The sequence below is a fragment of the Gorilla gorilla genome, chromosome X, assembly GCF_029281585.2.
Source record: "Gorilla gorilla gorilla isolate KB3781 chromosome X, NHGRI_mGorGor1-v2.1_pri, whole genome shotgun sequence".
NCBI lineage: Eukaryota > Metazoa > Chordata > Mammalia > Primates > Hominidae > Gorilla > Gorilla gorilla.
In genome coordinates this window covers 154,534,194-154,553,156 of record NC_073247.2, presented here as the reverse complement: position 1 = coordinate 154,553,156, position 18,963 = coordinate 154,534,194, and positions in this window count along the sequence as shown.

Sequence of the window (18,963 nt, the reverse complement as noted above, 5' to 3'; positions counted from 1 at the left end):
GTGCAATATCTCTGATAGGATCTGAATAAGTGCTTGGTGAATCAACTCAGTAGAGTTTGGAATAAAACAGCACAATGAAAAGTGAAATTTTTCAAATACTTATTAAGAATTCTAGTATCTTTACAACCCAGTTAAGGAATCTTATTGATCCTGTCTTGCAAAGCATTCAATGTAACCTGTATCCAACGGCCCTGTCCACATGGCGTAACTCGTCACCATTTTGAGTATACTAAACTGGATATCAAATGGTCAAAAAAAAAACCCCAAAAAGACAAGGACATTATGATTACAGACATAGGCAAGGAGGAAAAAAAAACCACTTTCTGGGGAAATTTTATCACTGTGCTTTGTTCATGTAATGAAATCCAGCTGAATAGTACTTCAAAACTTTCTGAAAAGATTAAATAGTATCAGTTGAGAATATGAAAGATCCCCATGAGAAGAACTCAGTAGGAACTAAAAGAAAATTGGGAAAAATCACTTACTGAATACTCAGAAATCTGGATTGAAATCCAAGGACATGATTCATTCATTCTCTCTCTCTCTCTCTCTCTCTGTCTCTCCTCTCCTTGAGCTTTCTGTATGTTTTAAAGGAGAATCCGTAATATTTGCCTTGTATTCATGCAGTGGAAAGATTAAGATAAGTAAGTCATGTTAGGCTACAAAAAGTGCTTTCTGAGCTTTGAAGGATTGATTACCACCCCTCCTTACCTTCAGGATTCTTTGTTCAGTGCAGAACTACGCATGGTTTGAAGGAAGACTCACATGCTTTGCAGGTCAGCAGTAAGAGACTTGCCAATAGATCAAATCCCTTCCTGATGGGCATTTGAGTGTCATTACCATTGTTCGTCCTCTGTTCTACATGTACAGAGAAATAACCTCTCGCATTTACCTTGGGACTCAGTGCTCCCTTCTATGTGGCAGCAGAAGGACAAGCATCACCACATTTTTTTTCTTATACTCTTGAAAAAAAATGGACATTTTACATTTGTGTGGGTAACTTTATAATGCTGCTGTGTTAGAAAACATCAGATGCTTTTGTGTCACTTTATAATTATATGCTTACTGTGCCTCTTGAGAACATGTGTTTATTATCTCACACACGCTCTCTGCTTTTTTCCTTTCTTTCCCTTTGCCTGTGCTTCCTTTTTTGTTCTGCATATTAACACTTTCATAATGACACATCATGCAATATTAGCATTTATAGCTTTTTTTGGTGTGTTAGCCACCATAGCAATACACTTCACATAGGAGGTATTACTTGTTAACCCTAGGAAGAAAATATCATCATTAATTCTAACTTCTGAATGTGAAAAATCAAGCTCAGAGAGGCGAAGTGTTTTGAAAGGCATAGGCTAGTCACCAGACTCAGGTATTTGCAACTGCAAAGTCCTTGCTCTCAATGATGATATCCACTCCTGATCTCTGAATATCTCATTTACAATATGCTATTTTGGCATACACATAGCACTTTAAGAGCCAACTCATGGTAGATATTTTTAATGCCGGTATGTTAACTACATTTTATATTTAGTATTTGGAATTAGGTATAGGAAGAATGTACCTCAACACAGTTAAGATCACATATGAAAAACCCACAGCTAACATTATACTCAACAGTAATAGTTGAAAGCCATTTCTCTAAGACGAGTAACAAGACAAAAACGTCCACTTTCATCACTTCTATTCAAAATAGTACTAGAAGTTCTAGACAGAGCGTTAAGTTAAATAAATAAATGAATGAATAAATAAGTGGCATTCAAATAGGAAAGGAGAATCTGAAATCATCTCTGTTTGCTGATGACATGATATTACATATTGTAAACCCTAAAACTCCACAAAAAAAGTGAAATCATAAAATTAGTAAAGTTGCAGGATGCAAAATCAGCACACAAATATCAGTAGCATTTCTTTATACTAACAACAAATTATGTAAAAACTAAGAAGTCGACTTCATTCATGATCGCATTAAAAATTACTTAGGAGTAAACTTAAACTAGGAGGTGAAAGATCTGTGTATCAAAAGCTGTAACGCATTGATTTAAAAAATGTAGACGACACACATAAATAGAAAGATATCCCATGTTCATAGATTGGAAGACTTAATATTGTTAAAATGTCCATTCTACCCAAAGTGAGCTGCAGGTTCAACACAATCCTTGTCAAAATTCAAACGCTATTTTTCACAAAAGCAAACAAGCAAACACAAATCCCAAAATTCAAATGGAAAGACAAAAGACCCCAACTATTCAATGCAGTCTTGAGATAAAATAACAAATGTGGAGGCATCACATTAACTGACTTCAAAATGTATTGCAAAGCTATAGTAATCAAAACAGTATCAGCAAGGCATAAAAGCAGACACATTGGCCAAGAGGACAGGACAGAAAACCCAGGAATAAACCTACACATTCATGGCCAATGTATTTTCTACAAAGGTGCTAAGAATACAGGTGGATATAGGACAATCTCTTCAATAAATAGTTTTTGAAAAACTTAATATCCACATGCAGAAGAATTAAATTAGACTCTGTCATCATAAAAAATAAAAATGGAGTAAAGACTTAAATGTAAGTCCTGAAGCTGTAAAACTACTAGAAGAAAGCATAGGGAAAATCTCCACGACATTGGTCTTGGTAAAGTTTTCATGGACATGCCCACAAAGGCACAGGCAACAAAAGCAAAAATAAACAAATGTGATTGCATAAAACTTAAAAACTTCTGCACAGTAAAGAAGATCAAGAGAGAAAACAGCAAATTTATGGAATGGGAGAAAACATTTGCAAACCATACATCTGATTAGAATCTAACTTCCAAAATATACTGTGTACTCAGCACAATAGCAAGAAAACAACTCAATTTAAAAATGGGCATAAAACCTAAGAAGACATTTCTCAAGGCCAGGCATGGTGGCTCATGCCTGTAATCTCAGCACTTTGGGAGGCTGAGGCGGGAAGATCACGAGGTCACGAGTTCGAGACCAGCCTGGCCAACATAGTGAAACCCTGTCTCTACTAAAAAAATATGAAAAATTAGCTGGGTGTGGTGGCAGGTGCCTGTAATTCCAGCTACTCAGGAGGCTGAGGCAGGAGAATCGCTTGAACCTGGGAGGCTGAGGTTGCAGTGAGCCGAGATCACGCTATTGCACTCCAGCCTAGGCAACAAGAGTGAAACTCCATCTCAAAAAAAAAAAAAAAAGACATTTCTCAAAAGAAGACATACAAAAGGCCAACTGACATATGAAAAAATGCTCATTATTACTAGTCATCATGGAATACAAAACTAAAACCACAGCAACTAGGTATTACGTCACATCTGTGAGAATGATAACATCAAAAACACAAAAGATAGCAAGTGTTGGCAAGGGTGTGGCAAATAGAGAACACTTGTGCACAGTTGGTGGACTTGTAAATTAATATGGCCATTGTGGAAAACGGTATAGAGTTTTCTCAGAAAACTAAAAATAGAATTACCATATGATTCAGCAATTCCACTTTTAGCCATGTAACAAAATAAATTGATAAATTAGTATTCCAAAGAGACATCTATCATCTCATGTTCATTACAGGTATTTTGCCTATTCATAATAGGTAAGACATGGAAAGAAACCTAGTGTCCATCAGCAGATGAATGGATAAAGAATATGTGCTAATATACATGATAGTATACTATTCAGCCTCATACAAAAATTCTGTTCATTGTGATAACATAGATGAACCCGGAAGACATTATTTTAAGTGGAATAATCCAGGCACAGAAAGATATAAACTGCATAATCTAATTTATATGTGCAATAAAAAAGTTGAGCTCAAACAAGTACAGAGTAGAATGGTGGTTATTAGAGGATGTGGGAATAGCATGAATGGAAAAAGGGGAGATGTTGATCGAAGGGTACAAAGTTTCAGCTAGATAGGAGGAATAAGTTTTAGTAATCTATTGCGAAATATTGTGACTATAATGAATGACACAATATTATTGTATATTTCAAAATTACTAAACTAGTAGATTTTAAATATTGTCATCACAAAAAATAAGTACGTGAGGTGATAAATTTGTTAATTAGCTTGACTTAATAATCATAATATAAACCTATACCAAAACATCACATTGTACTCCAGAAACATGCCATTATTATTTGTCAATTAAAAATAAAACTTAAAAAATCACCCATGTAATAAAAACGATTGTGGTATTGGGCATCTTTAAAACTGTTCCTCTCCCTCATCTATCATGTCAATTCCAGTAGCTTTTACTTTTAAATTAAATTACTTCTCCAATTCATTGTCTCCTCTATATTCTGACTGCTATGGATCCCAGCTTGAGCTTCATTGTCTGTCTCTTCAACGACCAAAACAGCTGCCTAAATGGCCTCCTGGTTTCCAAACTTGCACCCCTCCAATCTGATCTTCATCCTGTAACCTGAAGGCAGTCAGAACACCAGAACTAATCTATTCTGTCTTTTGCTTAAAAGACATAACATTATCATAATTAATTAAAAAGTATATCCAGATCCCTGGGCATGACATAGAAGAAAGAATCTTTAAATATGTCCAAGAACCTTCGCCTATTTCATTTCTTCCTCGTATCCACTGTGTGGTATCCCATTCTGAACTTTTCTTCCTGACAGAGTCATAGAGTTTAAGCATCTCCTGTCACTATGAACTGTTTTCTAATCTCCTCAAGTTGAATTGACCACTTGCTGTATTGTCTATCCATACTTTATAAACTATTAAACACTATACTAAATACTATTTACTAAAATATCTTTATCTCTAGGGAATTGTAAACTCCTTGGAGGCAGGATATATATTACTGGCCTGTCTACTATACCAAACACACAGCCTTGGATATTAATTAACCATTAGTAATATGTATTGAATATAAATTAAAAGATACTGTAACACAAGATTTGGAATAACATGCGAGCTGACCTTCATAAAACCAATAAAGCCATCTCTAAAAACTATGGAAATTCTTTTACATCATTTGTTTCTCTTTTTTTTTCTTTACCATCACTGTCATTTTAAAATTTAATTTTTCATCACCTTCCACTTGGGTTATTGAAGTAACCTTGATGCTGAATTTCTGCATTCAATTTCTGCCCTCCTCCCCCAAGCCACCATTCACAGAATCAGAGTGACATTATCAAACCATTTGCTGACTATGTCAGTCTTCAGCTTTCTCACGCTTAGCTCCCCGTTAGCCATTGAAGTTCAAACTTCTTACCTTAATCTAAAAGGCTTTTCAAAGAGTTGCCAGAGTATATATTCCTTAATCTCCTATAATTTCCCAAATATATAATAGTCTTTTATACCTCTGACTAGTATCCGTGCAGCTCCATTTTCCTGAAATATCTGTCACTATTAACTCCACCAATAAAAGCTTACTCTTCCTTCAAGACCCAGTACAGATATAACTTCTCTCTCACTTTCTCTTACTATCTCTGTTCACGTCACTTAACTCAGGAAGAATAAATGATTCCCATAACACTTTACAAACACCACTATTATAACAATTATACATCATCCATTTTTGTACATGCATCCGTATTTCTCAGTAGAGTATAATCTACCTGAGAATAAGGGCTACAGATTACCTATTTTTGTTCTTGAAAGCCAGGTGTGGTGTCTAGAACACAATTGATAATGGCTGTTACACATTATGTGGGCCCATATTAGCAACATACATTATAACAAGATGAGGTTACAAGATAGATGTCTCTGTGTGTGTATGTGCATTTGAAAACTCATATAAAGAAGCCATCTTTTTGCACATAACGTGAAATTAATGCTGAAATATTTCAAAGTGTAGGATAAATCATTCAATGTGGCTCAAAATTTATGCTTGTTATTGATTTTGTGTGAACTGTCTTCTCCGTTTCATATCATATCTTGTAGACAAACGACCATCTCATAAAAATAGTTACATAATTGCAGAATGATATTGTTTCATTTATAAGTGGACATTTTAATAAGAAACACATGACATATCCTGAAACATTTCTTCCTCCTTTTTCTTGAAACATGGAGAAAATAATAAATGTAATCAATACAATTTTAATCGTTGATTTATTCAACCATTGTTTTTCAAACAATTACTATATAGCAGATACTCACATACATTTAATGATATAGCATAAATACCACAACATTGGGCCCCTGACATATTAGAACTTGTAGTTTGTACTGTAGACTAAAAGCAAACAAAAATTATTCAGTTATAAATTATGAAAATTTTTATAAAGAAGATGTCCAGGGTTTTATAAATACATGTAACCTCCCCAAACATTGATCTCCTCACTTATGAATATTCCAGAGTAATTTTGACATAATAATGACAACAGTAATAATACCGATTGCTATTTATAAAAATCTGTTTTATCTATTCATTCTTTGAAAATAGTTTTACATCATTAATACAATTTATTACTTCAAAAATATTTATGGAATGTCCACTATGTACCAGGAAGTATGTTGATCACAATGAATACAATAGTGATGTCTAACATATTTTTAAAAAATCATATAAGTATGACAAATACTATGAATAAGACAGTTTGTGTCATCACAAAATATGTAGTGTTTTAATGGATAATGTTGAATAAAAAGGGCAATTACAAAATAGTGAGATAATTTAACATTAGCTATTTTAGTAATGAAAGGTTTAAAAATATCTTCCTAATGAAGACGATTTTTTTCCCTTCATTAATTAATATGTAGGCACTGCATGATTCCTTGGAAATCTTATATGCTCTAAACTCCCTTTCCCAATTAAAAGTCCCATTCCATCTGTTTACGTACCTTAGGTAGCTATTTGATAGAAAGCAATTTAATCACATTAATTTGAACTATGGCATAGACAAATCAATTGTCAGCTTTTCCAGAGATAATTGTATTTTTAAAATGATTAATTTATTCTTTCAAATTACTACATCTTTAATGGTTACAGGTGTGGCTAGGAACATTTTTTGAGTCAAGAGACTCCCTAAAAATCCCTGAAGCATACCCAGAAGACAATCAGCTTATTGCTTGCATAGGAGGCCAGTGCTTGCTTTAGAAGAAAGAGCAAATCAATGCTATATATATTTACGTTATATATTTATTTTCTAAAAATTACTTCCTGGGTATCCTAGATTCACTCAACATTCTGTCTACCATCATAGTTTTGCCCAATCAGAATTTATGTTCAGAACAATGACCTTGAAACATTGTCTTATACACCAAGAAACACACAATTATAATTCCTAGGCACTATTAAACCAATTTGGAATGATTTTCAACAATGACTGAGATACTACTGGGTTTTAGAGTAACCCTCAGCTAACCAAATAAATTAAAACAAACACCTGATTCCCCAAGCAGCCTGGATAATTGGAGTTTTATGGTACATTAACATAAATGTTAGACAATTATTTTCCCCATCTGTTCCCCTGTTTTAAAATCCCCAGCGAAAGTCTTTGTAGTGGCTCTTAAAAATGTTCCTTGAATCTTATCCCATTTCAGTAGCTCTTATCTAAATTTCCTTTGCTGATATTGTCATCTTAAATGGTGCTATTGTGTGCCAAGCATTTTTCTCATTTCTACAGTATTACATTCTTTTTTTATTTAATCATTTGAAAAAGTGGAACTTTCCATAACATTTCAGGACTGATTATTTCAGGTTAGCAATTAAAATATTGGTATTATTTAACATGAAATTTAATGTATCCATTTTCAATTATTTTAGAAACTCATCATAAGTAAGTATTTCACAGATATTAAATAACAGTGTTCAGTAAATTAACAACTTAAGATATTTCACATTTTTTCAACAAATCTGGTCAGTTGTGTATCTGCCAAGAAAGATGTTTAGTGATGAAATTAGCAAAAACAACAGCCACCACAGCAATAGCATTTTTTGTTTTATTTTTCTAAGCATATACTGAAGAGCTGTTTTTACCTTCGACAGTAAAAATTGGGCAAGAATTTAAAAGAATCAACTATGTAAATTTAGTACAACCTGAAAATTATGCCCTAGAAAATGAAAACAGTGGCTTTCTATCTGACACCCATCCATTCTGCCTTAGCATGCTTTCTTAATATTTAATAATGATAACATGATTTGGGGATATTATTAATGCTGATACCTAACCTTTTCAATTGACTTACTTTGCACGGCTTAAAGAGTTTCAGTGTTTTAGATAGCTCTTAATGTCAATCGGAGTATCTACAAGCCTAACACATAGAACGTATTTTTTCTATATGAAAGCAAAATATTCTGACAAATCATTTTTAAATATAATATGTGTACTCTCTAGCTATTGTTATGCTAACCATAACAATCATATGCTACCTTTTGAACTTTTAATGCCTTTTACATCATGTGGAATATTTCTGGAAACTGGAAAGGCTTTTATTATTACTATTACCCCCCAAATAGTCATATGTGATATGACCTCTTTCAGCTCAATATTTTTTTAATCTTGAAAGTAGTATATTATTTTATCTTGCTTTCTGACATGTATACATATAGTTAGCAAAAACAAAAAAGAGTTGCACACCTTTTTTTTTTGCAAAGCATTGCAAATAAAGCAGAGGATAATCATAATAAGGCAACATAGTGAAATGGATTTAAGTAGATCTGGTGTCGAATTTGTATCCCATGAATTATTAGATGAATGACCTTAGGTAATTAACATCTAGGAGAAACCTGGCTGCTCCTTTGTAAAATAAAATGTTAATAATATTTCCTGCCTTACAAGGTTATTGTGAAAAATTAAATTAGATCATGGATATGAAGCACACAGTCACCTAAATAAAAAATGCCCACTAAATGAGAGCCATTTGCTTTCATGGTGGTGGTGGTGGTGGTCCTCCTCCTCCTCTTTCTTCTTATTCAATAGGGGACAACAAAACAGGGTTGCCAGAGAAGAGGAAATGGGAAAGGGTCAGAAATAACCGTCCCAAATAGGTGGCTTAGCAAAATTTTGTAGAATTTGAACATTCGAACATCGTAGGAAAGGACATTCCAGGTAGAAGGAACAGTATGAAAAAACAAGAAATGCCACTGAATCAAATTTTGCTCGGAAATTCAGTGTGAATTTTATCTTTATGAAAGAAAACCAAATACATTTTCAGTGGCAAATTTTTTTCTGCATATATTTGTGAAAAGAAGCTTGCTGAAAATTATTTCTGTTCCCCTTTAAGTTGAGAAACTCAGGAGAGCAGAGTCAGTTACTTAAAACAAAGAACTCCATTTCTACAGTCCTCATCATAAAGAGGGCCTCCATACTTTCCAGGACCTGAGACTACAGCAAAGGGAATAATTAATCAGAATTTGCTCTCCTCTACTTTCGAAAAAAAATGTATGTTATCAAACATCAATCACTGATGCCATTTTTTGCCTTTAAATGTATTCTGGAATTATGATTAAATAATTGTATCTTCAAGTATCAGTGCTAAAGTGGAAGTTATCTGAATTTCACCCCTCTAATCCTGAGAACTCTCTAAAGGGTATTTTATGGTTAATATAATTATTTCTTTGAAGAATAAAATGTACTTGGCCCCAAGGCCTTGCCCACATAAAAGAGGTTGGTTCAAATAGTTACATCAGAGTGACCATAATATGATTCATTTGTTTTCACTATTCCTCCTCCTAATTTTTCCTCATTGCTGAAATGGGATGTGCTTGTTCTTTAATAAATTCATTAGCTTTTTGAATACAACATTCTATCAGAAGGCACTAGTTAAGCTATTAGCTTCAAAGGTCCATAGAAGGGCAAGAGATATTAAATATTTAGTAATGGTGATAAACTGTACAGTCTTCAGAATGATTGCAAAATTGAGGTCATGTATCTAAGAAATAAGATTATTTTGATGGTGACATTCAAAATAATGCAGGTTATTTTAAAATCGAATAATGCAAAAAGGTGCTGAGGTTGCAAAAATATTTCATCAATTAGAAAATGAAAGCAATAAAGCCAACTACCTGACTGGACCACATATATACTTTCTTTCTTTTCTTATCACAAGCATTTTTTTTTCCACAGGAATATATTTTCCTACTGAATTACCATGACCACACATACATATCTGGATTCTGACATTTTCCCAACCCTTGCTGACTTTTTAAAGAAGCAGAGATAATGGAACTGTTATTCCCCATTGAGAATTGAAATAAATTTTACTTCAGGGCTCTTCATGGAGCGAAAATGATTTTTTTTCTTTTCCATCTCCTTTATAGATAGTAAATTGCTGGGTTTATAACTTTGAATCCAGTGTCGATTTCCAGCCCAATAGATAATTCTTCACTCAGTCCTTTTTCTAAGCCTGCTTCCAACCGCTCCTGTGCCTCCCATGGCTTCCATAAATTTTGGTAGAGCTTTGCAGAACTGAAATCAGATCCAGATTGAAAACTGGGCATTTGATTATTCTGGTCATTTTAACATTTCAATTCAACCCTAAAGTTATTATAATTTAGGCATTCTAAACCTTTGAATTGACTTTATCTTTTTTTTGTGAGTTATAATGCATGTCAAATATGCAGAAAAGTACAGAGAGTTATATTACAATCACCTATTTATCACTCAAATATAAAGATTTTGAAATATTTGAGTGAGAACTTTTCCTAAGAAAACATTGCGGATAGAGATTAATTCTCATTATACTGGGCATGACCTTTATACATTAATTTATTTTATTCTTATGAATATAATAGTTTACTCATAATATGAACGTTTACATTAGTGCCTTACAATATATTAGGCACTATGCTAAGGGCTTTACATGTATTAACTCATTTAATACTCAAATCCCCCCATGAGGAAGGCACTATTATCCCATTATACAAATATGGAATCTGAGACATAGAGAAAAACAAGTTACTTTAACGAAGTTTATACAGTCAGTAAGTGACAGAGCTAGGGATTTACCAGGTTCTACATGCTGATTTCTTAACCAATATGCATCACAGAATGCCTCTCAGAATTAATTAATTTATTTTTTTTCTCTATTCATCTATTGAGTGGTTAGGTTGGTTGCATTGTTTCAACACATATTTTAAAACTCTTGCATATATTTATGTGCACATGTGATAGATGTTATGTTGGTTTTCTATGACAAAATACCACACACTGGGTGGCCTAAGCAACAGAAATGTATTTTCTCACGGTTCTGAAGGCTAGAAGTACAGAGCAAGGTGCTGGCAGGTTTGTTTTCTCCTGAGGCTTCTCTCCTTAGCTTATAAATGGCCACTTTCTCACTATGGCCTCACAGGGTCTTTTTTTCTGGGCTCATATATCCCTGCTGTGTCTCTATGTGTCCAAATTTCCACTTCTTACAAGGATACTGGTCAGATTAGACTGGAGCCCTCTCCAAGAGCTTCATTTTAACTCAATTGCCTCTTAAAAGGCCCTGTCTCCAAATATAGCCACATTCTGAGGTTATGGGGATTACAGCTTCAAACATGCATTTAGGGCACAATTCAGCTCACAAAAGTTGTGATACAGTTTTTGTTTTGTTTTTATTTTTTTTAGGGAATGTACCAAGGAAGGAAATTGATGAACCTTAGGGAATACACATACTCATTTTTATTAGGTGTTGACAAATTGCTCTTCATATTGCTTCTACGATTGTGCATGCCCACTAGCAGCGTAACAGGGTCTTTTTTGTCTATATCCGCCTCAAAATGTGGCATGGTCATACCTTTTTTTTTTTTCTTTTTGAGACGGAGTCTTGCTCTGTTGCCAGGCTGGTGGGCAGTGGCGCGATCTCGGCTCACTGCAAGCTCCGCCTCCCGGGTTCAAGTGATTTTCCTGCTTCAGCCTCCCGAGTAGCTAGAACTACAGGACTACAGGCGCGTGCCACCACGCCTAGCTAATTTTTGTATTTTTAGTAGAGATGGGGTTTCACCGTGTTGGCCAGGATGGTCTCGATCTCCTGACTTGGTGATCCACCCACCTCGACCTCCCAAAGTGTTGGGATTACAGGCGTGAGCCACCACGTCTGGCCGGTCATACCTTTAACTTTTGCCACATTGATGAGTATGAGATATCTCAATTCTTAATTTTGCAGTTCTCTGTATATTAACAAAATTGTGCATGTTTCCCCGGTTAGTAGCCTTCCATGTTTTTTCTCTTGTGAATTACCTCTTCTTATTCTTTGGCTATACTTTTATTAGCTTATTTAAATTTTTAAATCACTTCATAGGAATTATGTGTATATTATGTATGCTAATTATTTTCAGTTACATACATTGCAAATATCTTCTTCAAGTCAGTGCTTATAATTTTGCTTAGTATATGATGCCTTTTGCCCTAAGGACAATTTCAATTTTGATGTCAAATTAACAATTTTTCTTTGTTGACTTGAACCTTTGGGGTCTTATTTACAAACATTTCCCTGCTCAGTTATACTAAAGATAGAGTCTTATATTTTATTCTACATTTTTAAAACTGTGAATTTTTTAATTTTCAAATTTATCTAGAGTAGAGAGGTTATGGTGTGATTTTAAAATTTTACATTCATGACTCCATACTGATTGTAGACTGTGTCAACATATGTTATTTATAGTTCATGCTTTCACAACTAATTTCTAATGCCACTTCTACTAGATACCAGATGCCCATATAACAGCTAACAACCATTGTGCATATGCTACGTGTTAGTAGTTGTGGTTATATCACTTAATCCTCATTATACTTTCATGAAGTAGATATGGAAGAGTTTTTCTCTTCCACAGTTAAACAAACTGATGTAAAGAAAGTTCAAATATTTTCCCCAGTGTCAGCCACACAACCAGTAAGTAGAAGAGGAAGTATTTGAACTCCAGCAGTTTTGGATTATAGAGATTATACTCTTTACAAATATTCAGTGACACTTCTTTTATAAATACATAACACAGTTTCTGAAGTTTATATTGTGCCCATTGATTCATTTGATTATCACTGGGACAAATTATATAATTTTTAAAATTTTTAATATTTTGTATTTATTATTTCAATAGGTTTTGGGGAAACAGGTGGTGTTCAGTTACATGGATAAGTTATTTAGTAGTGATTTCTGAGATTCTGGTGTACCCATCACCCGAGCAGTGTACACTGTACCCAATATGTAGTTTTATTTTTCCCTCACCCCCCTCCTACCTTACTACCGAGTCTTCCAAGTAAAATGTGTCATTCTTACGCTTTTGTGTCCTCATAGCTTAGCTCCAACTTAGAAGTGAGCACATATGATTTTTGGTATTCCATTCCTGAGTTACTTCATTTAGAATAATTGTCTCCAATTTCATCCAGGTTCCTGAGAATGCCATTATTTTGTTTCTTTTTATGGCTAAGTAGCATTCCATGGTATATATATCATTTTCTTCATCCAATCGCTGATTGATGGGCATTTGGGCCTGTTCCATATTTTTGCAATCACAAATTGTGCCGCTATAAACATGCACGTGCAAGTGATCTTTTTCATATAATGACTTCTTTTTCTCTGGGTAGATATCCAGTAGTGGGGTTGCTAGATCAAATGGTAGGTCTACTTTTAGTTCTTTCAGGAATCTTCACACTGTTTTCCATAGTGGTTGTGCTAGTTTACATTCCCACCAGAAGTGTAAAGGTGTTCCCTTTTCACCACATCCATGCCAACGTCTATTATTATTATTTTTATTATAGTCATTCTCGCAGGAGTAAGGTGGTATCGCATTGTGGTTTTGATTGGCATTTCCCTGATACTTAGTGATGTTGAGCATTGTTTTATATGTTGGCCATTTGTATATCCTTTTTCGAGAATCATCTATTCATGTCCTTAGCCCATTTTTTGATAGGATTGTTATTTTTTTTCTTGCTGATTTGACTTCCTTGTAGATTCTGGCTATTAGTCCTTTGTCAGATGCATAGTTTGCAAAGATATTCCCCTACTTTGTGGGTTGTCTGTTTACTCTGCTGATTATTTCTTTTTCTGTGCAGAAGCTTTTTAGTTTAATTAATTCCCATCTATTTATCTTTGTTTTTGTTGCATTTGCTTTTGGGTTCTTGGTCATGCAAATCACATACTTTTAAGGACTTTTGCTTTCTAATGTTTTGATATTTGGTAGGGCAAACTTCCTCATCTTGTGTATTTTCTTAAAAATATATATAAATTATTGTTAGCAATTTGTTTATTTTAAACTCAGCTTCTTAAGTTTCATTAAATCCCACCTTGAGTTTTGTTGCAAGAAAATTGTGCTACTAGATCAACTTTTAGGGCATTAACATCAGTATAATATTAAGTTTTTTATAGGAGAATATGCTAAAATATTTATTTTTAAGGTAAAATTTCATGGTCTTCATGAAATATTCTCTATCAAGTTATTGCATTTTTTTAAAAGATTTAATCCTAAGAAGTGTAATCTATTGGTTGCTATTTTTAATGGGAATTTTGTAATGTCTATTTCTAATTGGTAGTTAAGATATATGGGAATAATATTAATTATGTCATGGTCTTCTTGCATATAACAAATTTAATGGATTTTTATTAACTCTAATTGTTTCTGTAGTCTAGGATTTTCTTATGTAGACAATCAAGCCATCTATAAATTAATGATTTTTATGTCCTTTACAAACCCCTTGTAGCACTTATTTCTTTTTCATGTCTTATTGCACAAACTAGGAAATCCATTACTATCCTGAACTGAAGCGATGATACAAGGCATCCTTGATGTGATCCTGACTTGTAAATGACAGCTTTTAAAGAAATAATGCTAAACACAATGTTCATTATAGATTTCTAATCGACACACATTATGAATTACAGAAACTCCTATAATTCTAGTTCTCTATGATTATGTGGGATATATTAATTATTGTGCTTGTTATGTTCTCTAGCTTTATTATGAATGGACACTAAATTTTGAATTTTAGTAATTGGTTTTCTAATATAAAATCATCCTCACAATGCCTGGTTAGATATTAATTTATTATGATGCATCATATTTTTCATGCATTGTTAGAATAAATATTAACATTTTATTGAGGATTGTTTTTATATATATACATATATTCTAATTAATGAGATAGGCCTGTAATTTTTCTTTATTGTACTGTCCCTGTAAAGTGTCAGTGTCAAAGTTATTTCAGTCTTATAAAATGAATAAGGCAGGTTTCCTTTTTGGTTTTGCTAAAAAAGTGTGTATTACATAACAATTGTCTGTTACATGAACATTTGTAGAATCAGATCTATAAAATTCCTTGGGGCTTGTCCTTAGTTTGCAAGGAGGTGTGAAACAGGTTGGTGGAGTATTTTTAGTACAGATTAAATATATGATAGTTATTGAAAATAATTATAAACAATAGACAGCATTCAATAAAAATCAAAGCTTAATATTTAAAAGAATCATAAAAGCAGAAAACATCTGAGAATATTTTTCTAGAACAAAAAAATGTAAAAACAAACATTAGGACATGAGTAGAAACAAATATTTATCTGGCTCACTTGCTATCATCATTAAGAAATGTGCAACTAATCACTAGTTCATAAAAGTTAATTTTTCTTCTGCTGTTTTACAGTTTTTCCTTTTTCACAAATTTGTTATAATCTGTCATTCTGAAGTGAAGGAAGTACTAGTCATGAAACTATCATTGTGAAGCAAGGCAGCCAAATAAAATCCTCCACCTATCACCCTCCTCATAGGAACACCAAATTTTAACAACTAACTACACACAAAAAAGCACTGTAATAAGAAACAAAAATCAAGTGGGCAATAATAGTACATGGTTTTAACTTTACGTCACTGAAAGAGGCACAGAAGAGGGTAGGAAAGACAGTCTTGAATCATCGCCGAAGCCACCCCTCCCCTGCTCCCCACCCCTCCCCTGCTCCCCACCAGCAGCTGTGTGGCATGAAGAAAGAGTCTGTGCATGTGGGAGACAGAGCACACAGCAACTGGGGGACTTAGTGATATGGCTCCAATGAGTGGAGTGGTTTTAAGGAGAGGAGAGTTTAATAGGCACGAAAGAAAGGAGGGGAAAGAAGGAAGAAGCTTTCTCTATACAGAGACAGAGGGAGGGGGGCCCTAAAGCCAAGAAAGGAAACCCTGAGTGTGGTGGAAACCAGCCAGTTATATGAGGAGGCTGGAGGAGGCAGTGTCTGATTTGCACAGGGCACAGGGGATTGGTTTGATCAGGCATGTTATTCACGCAGTCCGTAAAAAAACTGGCCCTCCCATCCTAGCCTTTTAATTTGCAAATACAGGGCGCCATGATGTTTTACATACGTGGGGATATGTGGGGGCAGCCATGCTGCCAAGCACATGTAGGGGCAAGGGCAAGAGGATAACAGTGGGAATTGCCATGTGTGGGTGGATCCAGTTTCTAATGGCCTGCATTTGCATATTAAAGGTTGTCTGCCTGGCTCTAAGAGCCAGGGCTTTCCTGCTAGACAAGAAACATTTTTGGAGCTGCTTTGAAAGAGACAAAAACTTCCCAAGGACCCCTTTTCCTCTCTAGCTACCTAAAATAATTTCTTAATAACTCCTATAACATTAGCGTTAAACTCAGTGCTGCCCTATTGCGGTGGAGAGCAAAGCGATGCTGACTCAGTCCATGCCCACACACCAAGGGAGCATTCGGACCAGCCCTAGCCAGAGGAGAATCACCCATCCCAGCACTCGGAACTTGAGTTCAGACAAGCCTCATCACTACAGGCAAAAGTACTCTGAGGTCCTAGGTGTACTTGAATGACAGTCTAGGACACAAGGACTGCAGTTCCTAGGCAAGTCCTAGTTCTGAGAGCCAGTGAACTAGGTTGGCACGTGACAGAGAGAGACACCAGATGGCACAGCTAAAAGAGGGCTTGCACCATATCTCTCCGAACCTCAGGTAGTGCAGCTGGCAGCAATGAAAGTGGTTCCTTCCATCTGTTTGAGGAGAGAAGAGTGAAGAGTACTTTGTCTTGCATCTTAATTAAGAGCTCAGTCACAATAGGACAGGGCACTGGGCAGAATCGTGAGGCCCCGATTCCAGGCCCCAACTCCCAGATACCGTTTCTAGACACACCCTGGGCCAGAAGGAAAACTGGTCTCTTGAAGTGAAGGACCCCGTCTTGACAGGATTCATCGTCCGCTGACTAAAGATTCCTTGGACCCTGAATAACCAAGAGTGATATCCAGGTAGTATGCTACAGGGCCTTGAGTAAGACTCTGCGATGTGTTGGCTTCAGGTGAGACCTAGCACATTCCCAGCTATGGTGGCTATGGTGACAGACTCCTTCTGTTTGACAAAAACAGGGGAAAAGTAAAGGGGACTTTGTTTTGCACTTTAGATACCCATGTAGCCACAGTGGGGTACAGCAAAAAGCAGGTTCTTGGGGTCCCCAAATCCAGACCTAGGCTCCTTAACAGCATTTCTAAAACTGCCTTGGGCCCATAGGGAGGCACTGCCCTAAAGGGTGACTCCCAGGCCTGGCAGTATTTACCACAAGCTGACGAAAGAGCCCCTGGGCCTTAAGAGAACATCGGTGGTGGCCTGGCGGAACATCCTGCAGGCCAGGGGTGGTAGTGGCCACTGGAAGAGGGACCTCTGACTGTGGAAAGGGGAGAGAAGAGCAGAAAGGATTTTGTCTTGTGGTTTGAAGGCCAGCTTAGCTGCAGTATAATAAAACACCAGGTAGATTTCTAAGTTTTTTTACTCCAATGAGTGGGCTCCCAGATAGTATCTCTGGACCAGCCAGGAGCTAGGAGAATGCGCTACCCTGAAGGGAAGGACGCAAACCTACTGGCTTCCCCATCTGCTGACAGTAGAGACGTGGGGCCTTGAGTGAACAGAGGCAGTAGCCAGATAGTGGTTATAGAGTGTCTTGGGCAAAACCCAAATGCCGTGTAGGCTTCAGGTCTGACCAAGCGCAGTATAGTGGTAGTGGCCACAGGGGTACTTGTGTCACCCCACACCTAGAGTTAGGGGGCTCAGCACAGACAGAGAGAGAGATTCCATTTGTCTGGGAAAAAGTAAGGGATGAGAACAAGAGTCTCTGCCTGGTAATCCAGAGAATACTTCCAGGTCTTATCCAAGATGACCAAGGTGGTACTTCCATGCATCTGCAAGAATCACAGTGTTATTGGGCTTGGGGCCCAAGTCTCTTCAAATACATGGAAATACATCCTAACAAAGACAGGCACAAACAAGCCTAGACTGTGAAGATTAGAATAATTATCTAACTCTTTAATGCCCATACACAGATGAACCACTACTAGTATCAAGACAATCCAGGAAAAAATGACCTCACTAAATGAACTAAAGAAGGTACCAGGGACCAGTCCTGGAGAAACAATGGAGTACCAGTCAGCCATAAAAAGAATGAAATCTAGTCATTTGCAACAACATGGATGGAACTGGAGATCATTATGTTAAGTGAAATAAGACAGGCACAGAAAAACAAACATCACATGTCCTCACTTATTTGGGGGATCTAAAAAAAATAAAATAAAATAATCTCATGGAGATAGGAAGTAGATGGATGTTTACCAGACCAGGGGAGATAGGGAATGGTGAGAGGGTAGTGGGAATGGTTCATGGGTACAAAAAAATATAATAGAAAGAATGATTAAGACTTAGTATTTGTTAGCACAACAGGGAGACTATACTCAATAATAATTTAATTGTATATTTTAAAATAACTAAAAGAGTATAATTGGATGGTGTGTAATACAAAGTATAAATGCTTTTTATTAGGGATACAGTGTGTACTATGATGGATACACTATAAAGGATACATTGTGTACCATGATGTACTTATACTGCTTGCCTGTATCAAAGTATCTCATATACCCCAAAAATACCCATGAAAAATAAAAATTTTAAATTAAAAAAAATCTATCATTGTTTGTGTTGCCATGAAATTCACTGAGGTTGTGTGAGTGTAAAGTCTCTATTCTCTAGGTTGATATGAAATTAGGTTTCCAGCTTCCTAGAATGATTATTCATTAAATATTACTCATTTATTAACTTATTTGGGCAGCAAT